Source organism: Lepidochelys olivacea (assembly GCF_965140295.1).
Source record: "Lepidochelys olivacea isolate rLepOli2 genome assembly, chromosome: 2".
NCBI classification, from domain to species: Eukaryota; Metazoa; Chordata; order Testudines; family Cheloniidae; genus Lepidochelys; species Lepidochelys olivacea.
In genome coordinates, this window is record NC_140412.1 from 168,016,396 (window position 1) to 168,037,508 (window position 21,113).

The following is a 21,113-nucleotide window of genomic DNA, read 5'->3' on the forward strand; positions in this document are numbered from 1 at the left end:
AGTTGCACCTGTGCAAAGCCTCGCAGAGACCATGGGGTTACACAGGTGCAACGGAGGGCCTCATTTGGCCCACAGAACAATGTAGCTGGATTCTTGGACTCCTGAGTTGAGTTTGTAGGGTTGGAAGTTTTGAGGGCAGGGGCACGTCATTCACTCAAAAACTCTCTGCCTGTTTGCTGTGGAAGTTACTGAGCGATGAGAAGCCCCAGACCCTTTCTTGAGTCCCATCCTTGAGTGAAGCTGCACAGTAAATTGTTCTAGCAGCGGCCCTTGAGGCAAGTGTGGTAATGGCAGTGATGGGGGAGAAGCATGCTGGCAGCAGGACGAACATGCTTGCAGTGTCCCTGGAGAACAGCCTAGGATTCATTCGTTGGGGAACACTGAACTGTGGCTTGCTCACCAGTGTCTGGAAGCTGAGGGAAAAGCATCACCCAGTAAAAACTGTAGTTCCTTTTCATTCAGGTGGGAAAAGGTAAGACGTGGGGTAGGGAGGTACCTCTGTACTGGGCCACGAGTGGAGGAGGGCTGGTGGGGATGCTCCAGAGTTCACGTGCAATCCTGGGGAGCTGGGAACTCTCAGGCCTTCAGTTTAATGAAAGAATTGTCCCTGGGGAAGTAACTAACAAATGACAGGGACCATTAAGTAGTTTCCTTCAAAATACATCAAATTCCCCATTAAAAATCCATTTATCTTGGGATGCCCACAAGAAGTCAGTTTCTTGGAATCATTTGGTGCAAAGAAACAGCAGATACCTCCACATCTGGATAGCCCAATATATCTCATTTTCCATGATGTCTGTTGTCAGGGTTTCTCCCCACTCTGAACTCTAGGGTACCGATGTGGGGACCCGCATGAAAGACCCCTTAAGCTTATTTCTACCAGCTTAGGTTAAAAACTTCCCCAAGGCACAAATCCTTCCTTGTCCTTGGATGGGTACTGCTGCCACCACCAAGTGAGTTAGACAAAGATTCAGGGAAAGGACCACTTGGAGTTCCTGTTTCCCTAAAATATCCCCCCAGGCCCCTTCACTCCCTTTCCTGGGGAGGCTTGAGAATAACATACCAACCAAATAGGTAAACCAGATTCTTAAAAAACAGAACTTTATTATAAAGAAAAAAAAAGTAAAAGAAGCACCTCTGTAAAATCAGGATGGAAGGTAACTTTACAGGGTAATCAGATTCAAAACACGGAGGATTCCCCCTAGCCAAAACTTTAAAGTTACCAAAAAAAAAAAAAAAACAGGGAGAAACCTCCCTTTTAGCACAGGGAAAATTCACAAGCTAAAACAAAAGATAATCTAATGCCTTTCCTTGCTTTACTTACAATTTTTGTAATCCTAGATCTTATTTCAGGCAGGGTTCTAAGAGATGACTTTTCCTGCCCCTGGTCCCTCTCTGGCTCCAAGAGAACCCACACGAAGAGACAAAGCAAAAATCTTCCCCCACAGATTTGAAAGTATCTTCTCCCCTTATTGGTCCTTTTGGCCAGGTGCCAACCAGGTTATTTGAGCTTCTTAACCCTTTACAGGTAAAGGAGGGATTTTATGCTACCCTTAGCTGAATGTTTGACACCTGCCCTTGTAGAACATAAGCTCTCTGGGGTAAGTAATGAAAACTGTGCAAAAATGCAAATGATTATAAAGTTTTGTGATGTTAAATCCAAGTTTGCTAGCTCCTAATAGAGGCTTTTCCTCCACTCTTAACTTGTTTGACAAGTTAGAAGAAGTAATCTATTCAAAGAAGCAGTATACATCTTGAAATATGAGTAGGATTTAGTTCAAAATGAGCCTTGGATTTCTTCAAAAAACTTATTTGAATGAGGTGAAACTGAATTTTGAAAGACCGATATTTAAGGAGCCCAGGTAGAGGCTATAACTCCTCTAACAAAGAATAGAAAGCAAGGTGCTGGACTTCAGATGCTATGGTACTACTCGTTCTGCAGCAAAAACTGTTCTACAGTTTGACCAACAGAGGGCGCTCATAGTGCTGCACGCTAAGCAAGGCGAAGTGTTTAGAGCTGAATACTGTACTATAGTGATATGGATCCAGAGAGCTACACTTTTCTCCAGCAATGAGATGCAATAGCTGTTAAGTTTCTGGGTATTGGCCAAATCCAATGGGAGCTTTGCCAAGGACTTTAGTGGGACCAGAATTTGGCTTGGTGCGTGTTTATTTTTCAGAGGCATTTGAACAAGACCAAATATCTGGTTTGGAGTGTGGCTGTGCTGTACAAAAAAATAACCACTGTCTCCTGTGAAATGTTAGTTTAAACAAATACAAGTGAACTTAACTTGTCTGCAAGCAAGTGCTTCCTGCTCTCCTTCAGCGCACAGGTCATGGAAATGTGTATTTGCACCACTTTGATTTGGTTTTGGTACTGAAAGCAAAGGCAGAGGCAAGAACTCACAAGAAATGGGAGACTGTAGTCATAACCCCGACTGCCTGCTCCACCACTGCTGCCTTTTTTGGGGGCACGGGGACAAGGAGTAGAGAGGAAGGTGGACAGAGAATGAAAGCACAACTCTTGTCCACAAGTAACTAAGGGTCTGTCTGTCTTTGTCCTTTCTGTTTCCCATCACCACAATATCTCAGCACCTTTCACGTAAACTCTATAGTGAAGTTCCCAGTAGACTTCCAGGGGTCTCTGCACTTCTCCCTTTTGGTGGGTAAAAACTGCTTGGAAGGTGGGGTGGGGGATCTTTTAATTTTAATTCATTTTATTTTTTTTTAAGTTGGTAGGAATGTAGGGGTAAGAGGAGGCATCAGTGTAATGCCATTCCTATGGCAGAAAGTTTTTTTCAAACAGAAAGACTTTGCAACATTTCCTAAAGATGCTAAGGCTGGATTTGCCTGATCCCCTCTGGAAGCTTGTTCCATAGCCAGATTCCCCTGGGGATGCTTTAGACCTTGCTCGCACATGCCTCATCCTGGAGGTTTTGTCATCTGCATTGTACCATAAAATCAAAGCTATCATTGTGGTTCGTAGATTAATAGACTACAGTATTTCCTAAAGGTTCTTTATTAGCTTGTATGGAAAACTTTTTATCCCTGGAGCTCCAAGTTCTTCACAAAGGAGGTAAGTAGCATTATCCCTGCTTTGCAGATGGGAAAACTGAGGCACAGTGATTTGCCCAAAGGCAATAGCAGAGCGAGTAATACATCCTAGTTCTCTTGAGTTCCAATCCAGTATCCTATCCACTAAGCCATGCCCTGCCTCCCTCTTAAATGTTTGTGGTTTTAAATGGGGGGGGGAGAGGCGGGAGGAGTAACAGCAATGATTTTCTGAAGTGCCTCTATGAAGTGCACAGGCACATTTTCTCTCGTTATGCAGTAGTCCGTGTTCCTAATAATGTAGCTCTTTTTACTACAAAGTATTTTATTAGGCATTAGAGATGGACTTAAAACTTCAAGATTCTGACAGCCTGGAAGTGACTGGGAACTGAATTTTCTGGCACTGGCCTATCTCTGTTAAGGATTTGGGGGAGTCTATATTTAGTGCTGCTTGAGTGTGTCTTTGAATCATGGTGTTTGAAGAGCATTCTAGCAAAGCATGACCATCTACAAGCTGCAAAATCCTATCAGCAAAATAACCCTAGATGAGCAAGCACTTAGAGCTTTGGTAGTCCTACCTGAAGATAGCACATATCTGCTGGTGTATCAAAGCCCAACAGCACTGCAGGCAGAATTAGGAGAAATTAGTAGAAATTTCAGCCTCTTAACTTAACTTGTGAGGACAGGAGGTAGATTTGAGCACCTGCTGTGAGAAATTATCAATTCATGGAGGGTCAAGTCATAGCCCCAAAGCATTTGCCAATTGAATATTTTTGTCTCTTCATTAACACAGCCCAAATTATGGAGATGATGCTAGAATTGTTTGTTTTTAACGAGGCAATTTCCTCCCAGACCTGTCTATAAGTTTCAGAATACCAAGAAATTAGTCAGTCCTACTTATGAGCAGATTTTGGCATTGCTCCGGAGGTCCAGATGAACAATCTTGTTGTAGGTATTTGTTTTTCCTGCTGTCCTGGAAGTGTTAGTAGGTTAGGAGAAAATAAATATACTTTACCCAAAGAAATACTGAACTTCTGCCTGCTCTCATACTTTCATTTAATGCCCATTTAGCTTTATGCTGTGAAGGCAATATTAAAGATTGCTTACTGCGTAAGAACTTAACTGGGACGCATTGTTACACATACATCCCTCTTATCACTGGTTTTAAAATATGAGTGAATGTAGCACAAACATCTAACTAGTGGTAATACATTTCAGAACAAGTTAAAGAGGTTAAGAGTCTAGACCAAATTATGCAATTTTAATCCTGGGAGCCAGCGGGAAATGAAAAGTGAGAAATGAAACAAAAGGTCGAATAGATTATGAGTAAAATTTTCAAAAGTGCAGAAGTTACAAGGGTCGCACTGAAAGCTCATAGATTTCTAGGGGTATGTTTACACTGCAATCAGACACCCACGAGTGGCCCATGCCAGCTGTCTCAGGCTAATGGGACTCAGGCTAAGGGGATGTTTAATTGTGCTGTAGACATTGTCCTCTCAAGGTCCCTTCCAGTCCTATGATTCAGGCTCTGGGAAAGGATCTGGTCAGGCTATTGGTTCATCTTATTCCATTTGTCATTGATATTTGGTGTCTAATGAATAAATAAAAGAAAAACTTGGGTAATCCCTCACATCCCTAAATTAGTGCATAGCCCCCAGTTAGTTCAAGGGGCTTTTTATTTTGTTCCCTCTGCAAAAGGAGAAGAACCAATAAAATTAGTGAATTTGGGACTACAGGAGTTTAATGATTAACTGGAAAAAAGTGCAGTCTGAACACACTGGCAAGAAGAAGAGGGCAGCGGGTGTCTTCAGGGTTGCTGAAAAGGCCTGGGACTTCCTTGAAACTAGAGTTCCTCAGTTCCTTGTTTCTGTCATATGCTCCTGGAAACAGAGTAAAACTACTAAGAAAATTAGCCATTCCCCAAAACAGCCGGAAAAGAACTGAAATCTGCAAACAAGTAAGGACAAATGAATGCATTAATGCACTTATCTTAGAATGTGGAGAGCTACCTCTGTACCTTAGCCTGGTAGCCCAGCCATATAAAGTTGCATATTAAACATTAACTCTGTGGGTATATCGAAAATAATGGTTTAAAATTAATATAACTGTAGCTTTAAATAATATTTCATTAATCAAACTTTGAAGTTCTCATGAGTGTAGAATAAATATTTTAAGTAACTAACTTGAAAGCACTATTTGTAAAGTTTGATATAGTAGAAAGCATTTGTAGCAGCCTTGTAAACCATATGAGGAACCTTGCTGAGTGTCCTTAGCTGACAGGCTGGGATCTTATAGGGAAATACCCCCTTCAAAGCTACAGTATCTGCCTCTGTCTAGGAATAAGTGAATGGCTCAGATGTAGTAGTTATGGTAAAATCGTGGAAAATCTGGTTGATAATTGCAGCCAGTCTGTCCAGTCAGGAAGCCAAGGATTGAAGCCCTGTGATTCAGGCAGTAGAGAGGACTACTTATTTTGGTTAGGGACCCCTGTGGCTAGTATTGAGTGAGAAAACAATGCTCATCTTCCACTCTCTCCCACTTGGTGTGTGGGGAGGGTGGGCTGGCAGGCTTTAGGCAGCACTCAGATCAGACTGCTTTAGATAGGTAAAATGAGGGAGAACAATACTTGAGTTTGTTAGGAACTGAATTTCAGTTGGTAAAGAGAGAAGCTTTGTGAACCCTTTCAATTTTGGTAAGAAAGGGTGCTCAGTTTCCGCCCCCCCCTCCCCCTTTGCTCCTGTTTGCATGGTTTGCTGGATCTTGAACAAAACTGGTTTTCCCATGGCTGAATCTCATTGTGAAGCTACAGGGGAGGGTTAGGTTTGACAATTTCCAATCTACTTAGCAGGATTCCCAGTAAGGGACATTTTACCCAGGGTGACATTTTCAAAATGCACAGGCTACTGAGGAGGCTAAGTCCCACTGAAAGTCAGTGAGACTTTGGCTTCCAAGTGACTTAAAGGCTTTTGAAAATGTTACCCTAAATCCATGTGTGAGCACCTAACTAACTTCTAGAAGTGCTCAGAACAGATCCTCATAGACTGGTGTAGCTGAGTTTCCCCGTCTGCCTCATATGTGTGCACAGGTTGTAAAACAGGTGTTCAAAATTAATTTCTGTGTGGCAAGTACCACATTTGTGTACATTCCATGCATGCACAGCTCTAAACAAAAGGGAAGCAGAGAGGCAAGAATAAACCAGAATGGCTGAATGGGGAGGTTTTTTGATACAAACAGATATTCTTAAGAAATGGAAATCCAACCCTAGTAAAGCCAATAAAATGTAGCATAAACTACAGCAGGTCATATGTATGAAGGAAATTAGGATTATGGCTAAGAGGAATTGAAGGGCAAAAAGCTAACAATGTAACAATAAAATAATAACAAGAAGTACTTAACACATATCTGAAGCAGGAAGTCTGCAATATACTCTGTGGGTCCACTGAACCACACGGGAGGAAGGGAGCATTTAAGGAATATGAGACCCTTGTTGCGGAGCTAAATGAATAATTTGCATCACTTTTCAACAAAGAGGAGATTGAGGAGATACTTATTGTAATGGAATGTTAAACTGTATTATACAGTTCAGCCAGTAGGTAGTGCTGTGTATAAAACACCTTATTTAAACTAACTTTAGCCATACATGGCAAAGCATTAAAGGATCTTATAGTGAACATATCTGGTGTATACCCCTCTGAGAAGTAAGCTCTGTATTCAGTCTATATCTGATTCTAGTTGCAACCTACCATGTACAAGAAGTATATGACATGGTGTCACAAATAAAGTAGTGTCAGAGGAGAACAAATAGAAAGCTTGCAGGATCTCATCAACACACCACTTTTCAATGCCCCAGAGAACTTCCTCTTTGACAGTCTTTCACAATGGACAATCTGGAAGCAGTATTTTGCAAGATTTTGAACTGCTACAAAGCTCCACCAGGAAACTCGAGATATTCAGGTATCTTCTGTAATTTATGCTATGAGCAAGCAGGCCGATTTGTATCTTTAAATCCTTTGACTTTACTGAAGAAAAACACAAAGATAACTCTGAAAGAGTTCTGCCTATATTTAATGCATATTTTATACCTCAGAGAAATGTGGTTTGTGAAAGCATGTTTTCGCAATCTGATCTCCCATGTAACTCATCCTGCCACTGTTCCCTCTCCAAGATCTGAATAATTGCACATAGAACCATGACAGAGGTGGGAGTCTTTAGTGCTGCCGGTAGTAGTAGTGAAACAGCAGGGAAGCCTAGGTAACTCCGAGAGCTGGGGGACAAAAGACAGGAAATGACCCTTAGACTCACACAAGAAACTTTTATTTCTCCCCAGTTTTTGCCATGACAGAGAATAATCACACAGCTTAGCCCTTTCCTAAGACCTTGAACCCAAGAGGCTCCAGGCACTTCGCAGTCATGCTGCTGCTCTCAGGAATTTTTCTCTCTTCTTGTCTGTCCAGCCTTCTCAGTCAGTGACCGTCCCAGCCATGTGCAGTTAATGAAGATCCCATCTCACAGGGGTCAGGTGTTCACCCTCAGTTCCTGGCTGAGCCCAGCTCTGTTCATCTTCTGTTCATTCTGCCTTGAATCCACAATCATTCTTCATTCCCTTCCTATCAAACTGTCACCAGGCCAGTACTGGGTGAAGAGATGCTTTTCTATCCCACATCCATCTCACCAGGGATCATGAGGGTTAGGTAAGGAACTGCATGTGGGCTGCTTAGAATTCCTTTGCAGGGGGAAAAGAGCTCCAGGCCAACGTACATTGGGAAACTCAGCAGGCTTTGAAACCATTTTCACAGACCCATTAAGGATTGGACTCAGCTGATCCTACCATGGGAGAGGGAGTTGTGTTTTATTCAAATGGATTTTTGGAAAGAGAATTTTTACACCATTTAGGGTAGAGCTCCGCCCTATCCAGCTGTATTGGTGGGATCAATGAAAATTATTTCAGCACATGGTCAATTTCCCTGTGTAGTTGAGCCTGTAAATGTACAGTATTATTTATTCCCCATGAAAACATCATTCCACATAATGTCCCCTTGGGCTGTGTCTATACCACAGCAAAAGACCGAAGGCTAGCCCAGGACAGCTGACTCAGGCTCATAGATCTTGGGCAGCAGGGCTATAAAATTTCAGTGTAGACATCTGGGGTCAGGCTGGAGCCCAGTCGCGGAGACCCCATGAGGGCAAGGAGTTCAAATTTGACGTTGCAGGGAACAAGAACCTTAGGGAGGAATTTTCAGGGGCAATGGAGATGTTAGGAATGGAGGGCAAAGTAGATGACATTACTGAATAGATGTGATCTGGATCCTACTGGATTTTCCTCCACAGAATCTCCAAAAATCCACCACTAGGACTAGTTCCAAACCCTGGTCCTCCCCTATCTTGATAACTCCTTTTGGAAAGACTGAGAAAGGACTGTGGTGAAAAGCCAGAGCCAAAGAGGTTGGAGGAGTGAGGGATAGCCAGGGTCTGTCCGAGGTCCTTATGGTCAATTCTGGAGAGACTGCAGAAAAGAAATCTGTAGGATTTTCACCATACCTTCTTTTTCAACAGTTCAGGTATTTGTGTTCCCTTCCTCTCAAAGACTGTGGAGCTGTTATGAGAGTCTTCTATGTATGTATATATGTAATAGTTAATAGATAAAATGGCAGTAGATGTTGCTTAAAAGTATGTAGGTGAGCTCCTGAGTTTTGTAGGACCAATAAAACTTGTTGCACACAGCAAATGGCTTCCTTTGTGCAGCTCTTTACATTTGCTTTAAACAGGAGGTATGATCTGGCCAAGTGGGTGTCAATTCTATTCAGGACGGCGTGGGAACTCCACTTATGTATTTCAATAATTTGACGCCTACTCAGACAGCTTCTCATGCAGCCTTTCATGGAGCAGACAAACTGTCCAGCTGTCAACAAAAGATCAAAATTCAGTAGGATACCCAGCAAAATTGCAAAATGTCACACAGACCCCATTTCTTGATGTGTAAAGAACAAGCTCACTCTAGTTTGAAGTTGCAGGAGAGAAATGTTTTGAGCACTTTCAACCTTGCTCAGCTGCCAGCTTTTCTCTGAGTCACAAACCCTTATAGACTGTCTCCACAGTCACACTTCTAAGGTGACAGAATTTACCACTTTACCAACATAACAAGATTACAAATGGGAGCAGAGGTTATTTTAAAAAGACCTAAAAATATCAAATCCCTGGTTATGTCCATTCACTGATTTTAAAAAAAATTCATCTTTTGTGATTACATGTCTCAGGGGAAAGCACAAGGGGGATAATGCTGGTTCTGTGTAGCTGGACTACATTAAAAATATGGACTAGTTGTAATGAGTTTTGCACCATCAGCAAGTATCAAAAATGTTCACCTTAATATTTTAGTGGCATTTCCATCTTCAATCAGCTTGTTCCTTTTTATAAGCTATTAAATGTCTTTCTTCCAAGATGCTGGTTGACGGCTAAGTAGATGACAAGTAGATCTTGTCCCTCACCTAGGGACTTCTCACCTATTCCCAGGAAAAGCTGTTTGTGGCCACGTCTATCGATACAGCTGTGCCGCTGTAAGAGTGCTTGTGTAGCCACGTTATTCTGACGGGCGAGAGCTCTCCTGTTGACATAATAAAACCAGCTCAACAAACAGCGGTAGCTAGTCAGCGAGAGAGCTTATGCAGGCACAACTTATGTTGCTCAAGGGGGGGGTTTTCACGCCCCTGAGTGACCAAAGTTTTGCCAACATAGACCATGTTTACACTAGCACTTAAGTGTACCTATTGGTTTTGTCACTGCTGAAAAATGATGAGCTATCTTTATACACAGGCCAAATCCAGTGAGATGCTGCCAGCAAAGTATGTGAGGCACTAGAGACGCTATCCATTTCTTTTTCCTATTCAAAAATGATTCCCAAGAATCATAACCAAGGCATGCAGTACCACTGCAAAAAACAGTTGGCAACATGCGTGTGCTGGGAATATTTATACTGTCTTCCTGAAAATATACATGGAGTTATTGATGGGAAAACAGTGTACAGCTGGCATACAGCGCCTAGAGGATGGGAGGTGTCAGGCAATATCCTCCCTCAGAGAATGGTTTGCAACTATCTGACACTTTACCCAATCTTGTGCTTTTTAAGATAAGTCATTTCTGTCTACTGATCTAGCAATATCCTAAAGCAGAACATGAACTCCATCAGAAGCAGGGAAATTGCCATAACCCTTCCTTCAATATGGTGGCTGAATTTTAACAAGGGGCTCGCACAACCCTGCTCCAGCACATCACTAGTTGGTGGTCTTTCTTGTGAACTGATAGTGACTATTCTTAATAGAGTCTATACATTTTGGGAGTTCTGTCGTTTATCCTGAATTAATATATACACCTCTTCCTAAACCCCTACACACACACATTAATGAAATCAAGTTTACCAGTCTCCGATTTTCTAACACTTTGCCACTATTAATATTGAATCCAGTGATCATTTTCAGAAGTAACTAATTGCTTTTAAACATCTTGGTCATAGCCTCTAATCCATCAGACCATAGATCCTCTTTTTCCAGAATGGTTTTCTTCTGGATAAAGCACATGGTTTTTGTCATTCTTCCTATTGTTTAGTGTCTTGATTGCTTCTTCTGGCATGATCTTTTTTTCCTTCAGTATTCTTTTTCCTCCTAGGAAATTTATATTTAATGTTGGCATCTCGTCTCAAAGCCGTCTTCCTTTGTAATCACCAAGACAAAGACTTCATTTAATTATTTAGCAATCTCTCTTGTCAGTTTTCTGGAGATATAAAATAGGGCTGTACAGCATGTATTCAGATGGGTATGTAAACATGTAGGTTTACTTGTTGAACTTCTGCCACAAACCACCATTGGAGCTTTTCTTAAGTCCATTCTCTGCCTGTTGCTAGCTTCACAAGTGCCCTGCAACTGCTCCAATTGCTGTTAGGGAGCATGACAGAAGTAGTGCCACTAGAAAGTGATGCCACCCTTCCTCATCCATTGTGAAGTCCTCAACCAGGCTGACAGTTTCATTTCCTTGCCCAAGAGTGCCTGGGTAGCTCTCTCTTAGGGATCTCAATAGATCTCAGTCAAAAATCACTACAATGATTAATGGATCAATCAGTTCCTGTTGGTTTGGGGGCACTTTATGAAAGACAAAAGGATTAGCTACACCCTAACTTTCTCTCTTCCTGAAAACAAGTTTCTAAAACTAACAAGAAGCAATAAAACACACTGAGTCTGAGATCCATCCACCATAGTATCTCAAGTGATCTGGCCCACTGACTGATTTAGGGACTGATCCAGAGGTCTATACACCACGGATGTTCAGTGTTATGTGTAGAGATTTATTATTCAGACCTCAATGGGCCTTAAATCAGCAATGACGGGAATATAATTTCTATCCCAAAAGCTACATGTAATTTGATAAATGTAAAAAATGATTACGTAGTTGATTGTGATTGTATCTTTTTTTTAAATGACTGTTTAGAGGGTAGAAAAGATCTGAGAAAACCATGTATTCTGTTAGCCAGTTCTTCCTTTCTTGTATTTCTTTTTCAGTTCCACCACTATCATTCAGTGTTGTGAGAAGGAACGTACTATTCAGACCAATAATTATCCCATAGCAGTTTGAAGTTAAATGACCTTTGGATTAAACATTAAAGCAATCAGTTGCTAATAATGTGTCTACCCTTCCTATGGCTCCTTACACAGTGGAAAAAATGTTTTACTTCTCGTTAAAACAGGTTCTTTGACAAGAGGTTCCATTTGAGCAACATTAATGACATTTAAAGAACACCACACTCAGTCACTCCCCATTGTATTGTGCATCTTTTAAAAAAAAACAATTATCCTTGTTTAGTACTAAACTTTTATTTATATATGAATCCCCTGTGTTTTCTGGTTATTATCTGTTTGTAATCATTCACACAAAGAACGTAAGAATTTTGGGAGGAAATTTTCAAAGGCACAAATAGGAGTTACTTTGTGCAGCTCTTTACACCTAAGCCATTTGCAGTGCACTGCACAAAAGAAGCCATTTGCAGTGCACAACAAGAAGTTTTATTGATCCTACCAAAACCAGGAACAATATACATATTCCTGAGCACCACCTCCTGTCACCTGGTTGATTAACTGTTTATACAGATACCGCTTGTAACATAAGGCGCAACTCCCAATAAAAGTCAATGCCATAAGTGCTGTTTGGGCCTTTGAAAAGCTTTCATTGGTCATTAAACTTTGAACTTTAATGAACAGTTATTACTTAAAAATAAAACCAACCGTTCCAATAATTGTAATGTTTTGGTGATATGAGCAAACACAGTATCTGTTTGCGGGATCTATACTTATTACTAATGGATAATTGAGCCTGTTGTTCAGGTCTTTCTGTTTTGTCTTGCTTTGCTCCCAGCACAAAGTGTGCTTTTTGTCTTCCCTTTTCAAAGAGCTAATGCAGGCTGGTTGCTACACAATATTTTTTTAAGTATGTATTTTTATTGCTATATCCATTGGAACATAAAGTACAAACATATGGATGTAATGTACAATATTTACTCCTTAGGCTTGGAAGTTGACAAGACTATCTGAACTAACTCAATTCATTTTGTTGTCAAGTTCCAGGTCATCATCTTCTCTTGATTCTGTCTTGGTGACACTCCAAATTATAAGCAGGGCTAATGCTCAGCGCAGCTGTGCAAATAACTGATTTTTTGATTCTCTGGCTGATCCTCACATACACAGATAAAAATTGGGTCGACCCAAAACAACAATGTTTTGAATTTTTTGGCAAAGCAAAAAGGCAAAAAAAAAAAATTAGTTTTGGATCAAACAAAATTTTTCATTCTACCTGAAACAAAATGTTTCGTATTTGTTGTCAAGGTTTTTTTAATGAAGTTGAAGAAAACTGCAAAACAAAAAGTCATTTAGAAAATGCTGAAATAAAATATTTCAGGGTTTTTTCAGAATTTTTTTGTTTTGTTTCAACCAAAACAATTTGATGAATTCAACACAAATTCATGAAATGGTTCAGTCAACCCAAATCTGCAAGTTTAAATGCAAGATTTTTAATTATGGTATATAATTGCTTTAGTATTGTGCACAATCTATTTAAAAAATAATAGTCTCTTTGCAGTGTGGTGGAAAATTTTCAGGCCATTAGGGTGAAGCAGTCAAATCTTGTTCCATCGTCAACAATACAGAAGAGTAATCATTCCTCTCACAAGAGCCATCTGCATCAGCTAAAGGAAAAGACTAACTAGATCCAATTCAGCTCTGGAAACAGCACTTTTTCTAAAAAGTGCCCACTGATTTTGGGTGCTTGATATCAGACATCTGGCCTCACATATTGGATATATAAACCACCTCATTAGCCTGAAAATGTGAACAATCCTATCTGTCTGTCTTGTCTAACCTATTGCCATATATAAAGTGCTTGTCACTGTGGTATCTAATGAGAATTAAGAAAGGAAAAGTGTGTGTGTATGTAGGGTAAGAGAGAACAGCTCTCCCTCCCTGGTATACAAAAGCTTTGTACCAAGACTGCCTCTTCTCCTTTGCTGATGAAGTGAGGGTCCTATCAATTTGTTGAATCAAAAGAAGGCCCTGTAAACTCATCCTTTTTATGCCAAAAGCCTGGCGTAAACGTCTTTGTTTGTTGGGCTCTGGAAAATGCTGTTTGAACCAATAAATGCAAACCACCCCAGGTGGTGGTATCTCTTTGGAGGTGTTTACAACCTAAATGATTTCCACGCCACTGTTTTTAGTGCCTGGAGTTGCCAGGCAGTCACCAGCCCACAATGATACATAAACTATTCATAAACTTAATACAAGATGGCTCTCAAAAATACTGCATGCCATGGCAATATCCAACAAATTATTACCCTCATTTTACAGATGAGGATCTGAGGCTCAGAGTGACTAAGGTCATGTCTGTTCTGCCAGGCAGTTCACATTAATGGGGCAGTGTGAATAGCAGTGCAAACCAACATGCTGCACTGTAATTCCCCGCTGTGGGCGTGAACTTAAAGTCCTGAGCTGGCACTAAAGTAGGACTACCTTTAAGTTCATGCCTGCATAGGGGAGTTATAGCACAGCCCTTTGGTGAACACTGCTATTCACAAACCCTTCATCCAAACTTCAGAGCAGTGTAAACTTGCTCTTTGTGACTTGCCCAGAATCTGCAACACGGAATTGAACCTCTGTCTCCTGAGTCCTAGGCTAGTGCCCAAACCACTGGACTATCCTTCCTCTCTAGATGCATGTTTCCTCCAGTCACATTTAAGTCCTGTCTAGCTGGGTGATTGCCTCCTCTAGTGTTCCATTGCAGTCATCTGAAGTGCTTTTGTTAACAGCTCTGTGGGGTAAAGAGGAGAGAAGATGGCAGAGTGTTCTGAAGGATCTAAGAATCTGGAACTTTCCTCTTCACCAGATCCTGGGTTTGACAATGTTGAGGACACACTATGTGTCTATACTATTTTTTTTCCTGGATGTGGGTGAGGGGAGCAAGTTAGGTTTTTTAAAAATCTTATTTAGTGTACTTTAATATTTATTTTAAAAGAACATGTAATGCCCTTGGAGTTGGAGGTGAGACCAGGATACATTTAAGTAAATAAAATAAATACAACTTAGTGATCATTTACTATTGTGCTGCTGTCATCGTTGTTGATACTGCAAGTCACAAGGGGAAATTAATTTCTATTGCAGATTCTTTATCCGCTGTCTGTGTCCTCAGATTTATCTCCTAGTATATCCCCTGAGAAAAGTCTATGTGTGCTCTGCAGAGGATGCATTTTAATTCCTGATACAATGCCAGTGTAATCCATGTTTCTGATGTTAAAAGGCTTTGGTTACCTTTTATTCTATTGAAGGTTTTCTACACCGCAAGCGTATCTTCCTTTTGCACAGAATATCCTTACTCATACTTCATTGAACTAACACATTCTGGGCCAATTTTGCTCCTGTCATGTGATGAAGTTCTTTCATGTGACATCACAGGACGTGCTCAGACAACCTTATACAAACACGCCTAGGGTACAATCAGATCCTGGATGGATTGTCTTCCGGGAGTGCTACAGCCTCCTGCTCAAACACATCATCTCTCCTAATTCATTAGCAAGCCAAAGAACTCACTCAGGACTGTGCATAGTCAATACATGCTTTGGAGTTATTATTTCATTGGTATAGCGCCACTTCTTGCCAGAAGAGGGATGCAACTTTGAGTGTGCAATAATGTGCTCAAACTGCTTCTATCAGATGCTATGGGTGTTTACTCAAACTGATCCTGAACTTGTGCATGTGATCATAATCTGACCATTGCAGAAATCATATCCCAAGAACTGAAAATCTCCAAAATAAAGTCAAACACAGGCAATAGCAAAATTCTGGGCCTTGTTTGTACGTGTGTGTGTTTGTTTTTTAAATAAAAACATCTTTCACCATTGAAGAGATGTCCTCGTTAAGCTAAAGGTCACAGCTACAGACATAGCCATGAAATCACTCTTTTAAAAGTGTGATCAACTCTCAAAACAACTTTTTTACTCATTGTAAGTGTAATGACTGTAAGATGCAAATGCCCTGGTCAACAGCACGAGAATTGGTTGTGTTAGATCCGACATAATGGTCTTGTATCTAACAATGAGCAGATCGTGACTGTGAGGGGTCCAGAGCCTTCTTGAAAGCAAACTAAAAAACATCGACCATCAATTCCCTGAGTTCTGCGGAACAGAACATTACAGAAAAAAGGTCTGTAGGAGAATAAAGGGGCCCTTTTAAATTATGGTAAGAAAAAAACATTTTTCTTGTTGAAAATGTGTTAGAGCTTTCAAAAAACATACGTAATAAAAATAAACACTGGGAAACTGTGGAAAAGCTAGAAACACGTATCTTAAAGTTAATATATCACCATGGTAATCCCATGTGTGTATAGCTTTGTAGTCCACAGTTACATGCATAATACTCTATCTTTGGCTACCTGCCCTTAAAAAAGAGTATTGCAATGTTCTACATAAGTGGTCAAAACCACTGTCTTTTACACTAGCATTGCTTCCATGACTGGCATAATTATTCTAGAAAAGTGTGTGTGTGAGAGAGAGAGAGAGAATTTGTTTAGAGACTGCCAGTGTCTTGACAAATAATTATAGCGCCTCCCCAATACCAAATCCAGTCAACAGTAGTTGCTCAGCTGCATGGGTTTGCTTTTTAGACAGATCATTTTTTTCTAAATATATTTAGGATGGAGTATGGGAGAGGGAGGGGGGAGATGCTGCTGCTGCTGAATGTTAAATGCAAAGCACTTGGCTCTGATAGGCTAAGGGGAAGTGGTTACTCTGCCTATATAAACTGACAACAGCATCCTCTGTGCTTTATAACTGTCACAGGGGAGCAGAGAAAGAGGGAGTGGAGAAGGAATCTCACCAACTGGCTGTAAGTAACATTCTTTGTCCTTGTAGCATCATGCTTAATAAATCCAAGAAGATAAATGCTTGGATTAATTCAACAGTTTGTTACTTCGCCTTAGAGTTCAGCTAATTAATTTTAAATATCCAGCCTATTTTATTTTAGAAAAGTAAATTGGAAGCACAAAAGACATTTGCATTTTTTAAAGCTAAGTTTGCACAGGTTAGTGTGTGCCTCTTGTTTTGTATTTATTCATGCAGAGATAGAACAATCCCAATGTTTTGGTTTATGCGTATGTATGTGTGACAGCCTTATGCAAAAATTAATAGGCTGCCAATCCAACTGCCACAGTTCTGGACAACCATGTAGACCTTTACAAATAAAACCAGATGTTTCTCTTCTGTATCTTCTTAATAAGAAAAAAAATCTATTTTGTTTCTATATGTGACATTCTTAAAGTGAACCTATCCTCCAGGAAAAGCAGTAGGATTTTTTTAATGGAAAATTAGCAAACTGCAAAAGCTGAGCAACTCAGAATGAAAGCTAAATGAGGTAACTTTGTATACTGACAAGGAAAATGGAAAGTACTAAATAGTGAAAAGTAGGAGCCACCTTACGCATGCATAACTCCTGTTAAAGACAATGGATGCAGAAGCAATTCAGGATCAGGTCAATTGTGTTGCCTGTAAATTTAAACCTGTTTGTGTTTGCCTCTATTTCACGCAGAACATCTAATAAAGGGCCTTCTCTTGCAATTCTTAGTGAGACAACATTTACTTCAATGGGAATTTTGTCCAAGAAAAGATTGCAAATCAAAGGTGTAATCCTCTTGCCATTAAATTCAATGGCTAAAATCCCAAAGACTCAAGTGGGGCCATATGCAGAGCTCAAGCCTTTAATTTACATTGGATTCTGCAACAAATGGGCAGAAGGATAGATAACACGTCATTCTACTCTACTGAAAATAAATGTATAAAGTTATCATGATACTTTGAGCCTATGCTGTCCTCAGTTGTTGAAATGTGTATGCTGTTTTAGATGTTATTAATATGTTTAATCTATAGGGCTTTCTGTTCAGTGTTGTTTGCGGGGGACCCCTCCCCCCTCAAGTAAGATACATGTATATGTATGTCTCCTATCTGCATTTAATAATCTCAGTCCTTGATTTTAGCGTTTTTGTTGCTTTGCTTTGTGCTTCAGAATGGGTCTGTTGAATTAGAGACCAGGTAGGTGGTATCCGTTCTTTCTCTCTACTCAGAAATTTCCTGGCACGCCCTAATAAACTATAAGTGGGTTTAAAAAATAACCTTATCAACCAGAAACAGAATTTAAAGAAACCACAATTCTGTTGTTGATATTTTGTCAATGTGTACATAAAAATAACATGCATACTGTAATTGGAAGCAAATTTAGGCAATAATAATCAGAAATAGTTATAGCTATAAATGTATTGCCTAAGTTTGTCTCCATATATATGTATGTTTTATGAATATCTAAAAATGCGTGGTGCTCTTCTTACTGCTTTTTAAGGTAAATAGAAAATAAGTTCAACGAGGTGTCTGGTGGCAATAAGTTGTGAATGAACTTCACATACTCAGTACATACAAGCTAGGGACTAGAAACAATTCTTCTAGAGTTTCAAACATACACTATTAAGATAAAATGTTGATGTGTTGTAATGTTCTAATTGTAAGGCAACCAGATACTGCTTGGTCAAGCTGGCAAAAGGCTATTATGTCAAGCTTAGGTTGTATAGTATATAATACAATATCTAATGATATACTCAGGAAAAAATCTAAAAACTAAAGAACTTTAACTTTTATATGTATATATAATGTAAATGCCATACAGTGACTGACCTTGATCGTACCTAGGATGCAGTGTCATTGTAGCTGTGTTGGTCCCAGGATACTAGAGACACAAGGTGGGTGAGGTAATATCTTTTATTGGATTAACTTCTGTTTGTGAGAGAAACAAGCATTCGAGCTTACACAGAGCTCTTCTTCAGATATCCTGCTGCCTGAAGTGACTCAAGAGTGTGAGTGCCAACCTCCGGGCAGGCTGTTAGGTAGCAGGGAACAATCCCCAAATTGTTTGAGTTCTGTACTTAGATTTCAACAACCACTTAACGCCAAGTGTAAACTCCCCAGGCACTATAACAGCCTAAATATGGAATCACAGATAGTCCCCTTGGGGACTCTGATCTCTCTCATTACCAGCTGAGCGTATCTTTGTGATAGATGGTCCTTCCATCAAGAATCGCAACAATATTTAAGTTACTCCCAGTTCCAAAGGACCAGTCACTTACCCCAGGTCAATTGCCCCTTAGATCTTTATAGCGAACGTAATACTTATAGCCATCCTAAAATAAATTAGATGAAGATTTATTAAACAGGAAATGGAAATGAGTTATTAGCAAGGTTAAAACAGGTAAACATATATACAGAAATGAGTTACAATCTTAAATTTCAAACCATAATAGAAGCTTCTATAATAACCAAGCTCTGTATGACCTGTAGGGCCAGCCCAAGCTAAGCCCTGGGGGCGTCTTGTTTATGCCTAGTAAACGTTGCCACCCAGAGTCAAAACAGCATAGAAATACAGTTCTTTCTTGCTCCCACTGAAGCCAATAACAAGACTTCATTACCTCTAGTGGAGCATGGTTGGGCCTCAACAGCAGATGATATATGATGGTGACACTGCCCATAGATCTCTGTTGAATCTCTGGAGACTAATGAAGCTCAAGTAGAACACATTTTTGGTAATATTGCACTGTGATGGGGTAGTCTGCCATGGAGGGCAGTAGTGCCTAGTTGTCAGCCTCCCCCACCACCTGGCTTGGCCCTTTAAAGATTGGGAAGGGTTCAACAGATACATATAGAGACCTAAGGATCCTGGGAATGAATGATGATTAAGGAAGGAATTTGGAGGCTGTACCTCCAAGGGCCTGAAACCTTGCTGAGAAGGCAGGGCAAGGCTCCCCTCTCACCCAACCAATTGGGAAAAGGTTGGGAAAAGGGGAGCAGCATAAAGGCTGCCTCCTCTATCACCGCAGACAGATACTGACAGCGGAAGGCTGGCCAGCTGAACCCTCTAGAGTGGGAGGCTAACTGGGAAGTATGCTCAGATTCCTCTAAGCCAATGGGGCCTCGGATACAACCCCAGTCCCAGAAAGAGAACTGAAGGGGAATTCATGTTTACAGGAGAGAGATACTGATGGTTTTAAAGCAAAGGGCAGAGAGCTGCTAGCAGTACAATTCAGCTTTTACTGGGAAGAACTGAGACTGGATTTTAGGAAATGCTTCTTTAGCTGGTCCCAGGAGGTATAGTGAGGAGCTGCAAAGTTGAGGCAGGCACAGCAGAGTCTGCAGGTCTTGTGAAGAGGATGGTGAGCGAGCTGAAAGTAGGAGCAGCCCAGAGAAAATGGGGGAGGGATTGAAGGAATGGTCCTTAGCCACCTAAAATGGGTCCTGGGGCTGGAACCGAGAGGAGGTGTGGACCCTTGGTTCCCCTAGCTCTCCCACAAGAGGCGAAAAATGGGTGTCAAGAATAAAAGAAGCTAAGCAAGTGCCAGGCAGAGGCCAGAGATGATCTTAAAAGGCATTAGATTTTGAGTTTTCTATTTTCTGTTAACCTCCAGAAAGGGGAATGGACTGAGCAGTGACCTGGCTGGAGGGCTAGGCCACATACATTGTCAGACTGTTGTGGCACTAGGATAACTGAAAGGAGTGTTAGGCTAAGAAAATCCCTGTAACACTGCACCTGGACACTGGGAGGTACTCTGGAGGTGAGAGGCACAATGACATGCACTTATATACCTGGCATTCTATCTACCAGGTTGGGTTTGTTAGTGAATTAGGGCACTGAAGTATGCAGATAGTGTTTAGGAAATGGTAGGGGGAGAGAGGGAGGCACACAGACAGAAAGGTTAGTGAGCTGTGTCAGGAATTATAGTAGGTAGAACTTTGATCTCCATAGTAGTTCAGGGAGATGTAGCTATTTTCTAGGGAAATTTTGAAAGGCCAGTTGAAGAGAATCATGCAGATCAACCTCAAAATAAATAAATGCTCTCTCAGAAATTATAGCTGTTCCCTCAGAACCAAATATTAAAGATGCTGAGTGCCTCCTGAAATGCAGGGCATGGGCCCAACAGGCCTGCAACTGACAGAAGTTGGGAATACCTGAACTTCTCCCAACAGCAACTGTACAGGATGGGGCCTTCATTGTTTGTGACCCAAGTAAAAAGAGACCACTCTCAGACATGAGAGAGAACCTGTGCTTGTGAAATTTCCAGCCAAACTGTGCAAACTCAAGTCCCAAACCTGCAATTCTTGTGCATTCAGAAGTCTATTGACTTGAAAAATGTGGAAACGATAAATAAGTCTTTACATTTTGGGGGGCTTATCTCCCTGAACCTGGACTCTGAAGTTTTTTTGAGGTATCCTGTTGCTTCTCACCAATTCATATCCTGTATACTGAAGCAGTTTTGTGATAAAGGTCAGCTCTCTTTCCATTGTGCTATTGCCCCCAGAGTACTTTTTGTGTGAAATATGTAGTGCCACCAGGGTAGCTTTCAAGGATTTGTTTTGCTGTGATCCTTGCGGCAGAGCTCATCCACTGTAATGGAGATTTCAGTTTTCTAGGTGTGGTTAACAGGGCAAAGTGATTTATTTAATCAGAGTC

The 21,113-nt window shown here is 40.7% G+C and overlaps 1 protein-coding gene across 3 annotated transcripts in view; it reads left to right on the plus strand.

The window, feature by feature from the left end:
* Nucleotides 1–4,838: 4,838 nt before the first annotated feature.
* The window catches only part of DDC (dopa decarboxylase), a 122,153-nt gene continuing 105,878 nt past the window's right edge, over nt 4,839–21,113 (plus strand). Inside the window, exons 1-3 of one of the 3 annotated variants that reach the window (XM_084621294.1) lie at nt 4,839–5,008; nt 16,412–16,457; nt 17,631–17,656. The gene's annotated coding sequence lies outside the window, so the exon portion shown is untranslated. The remainder of the gene's footprint in view (nt 5,009–16,411; nt 16,458–17,630; nt 17,657–21,113) is intronic. The other 2 variants (XM_084621292.1, XM_084621293.1) reach the window with 2 other exon arrangements.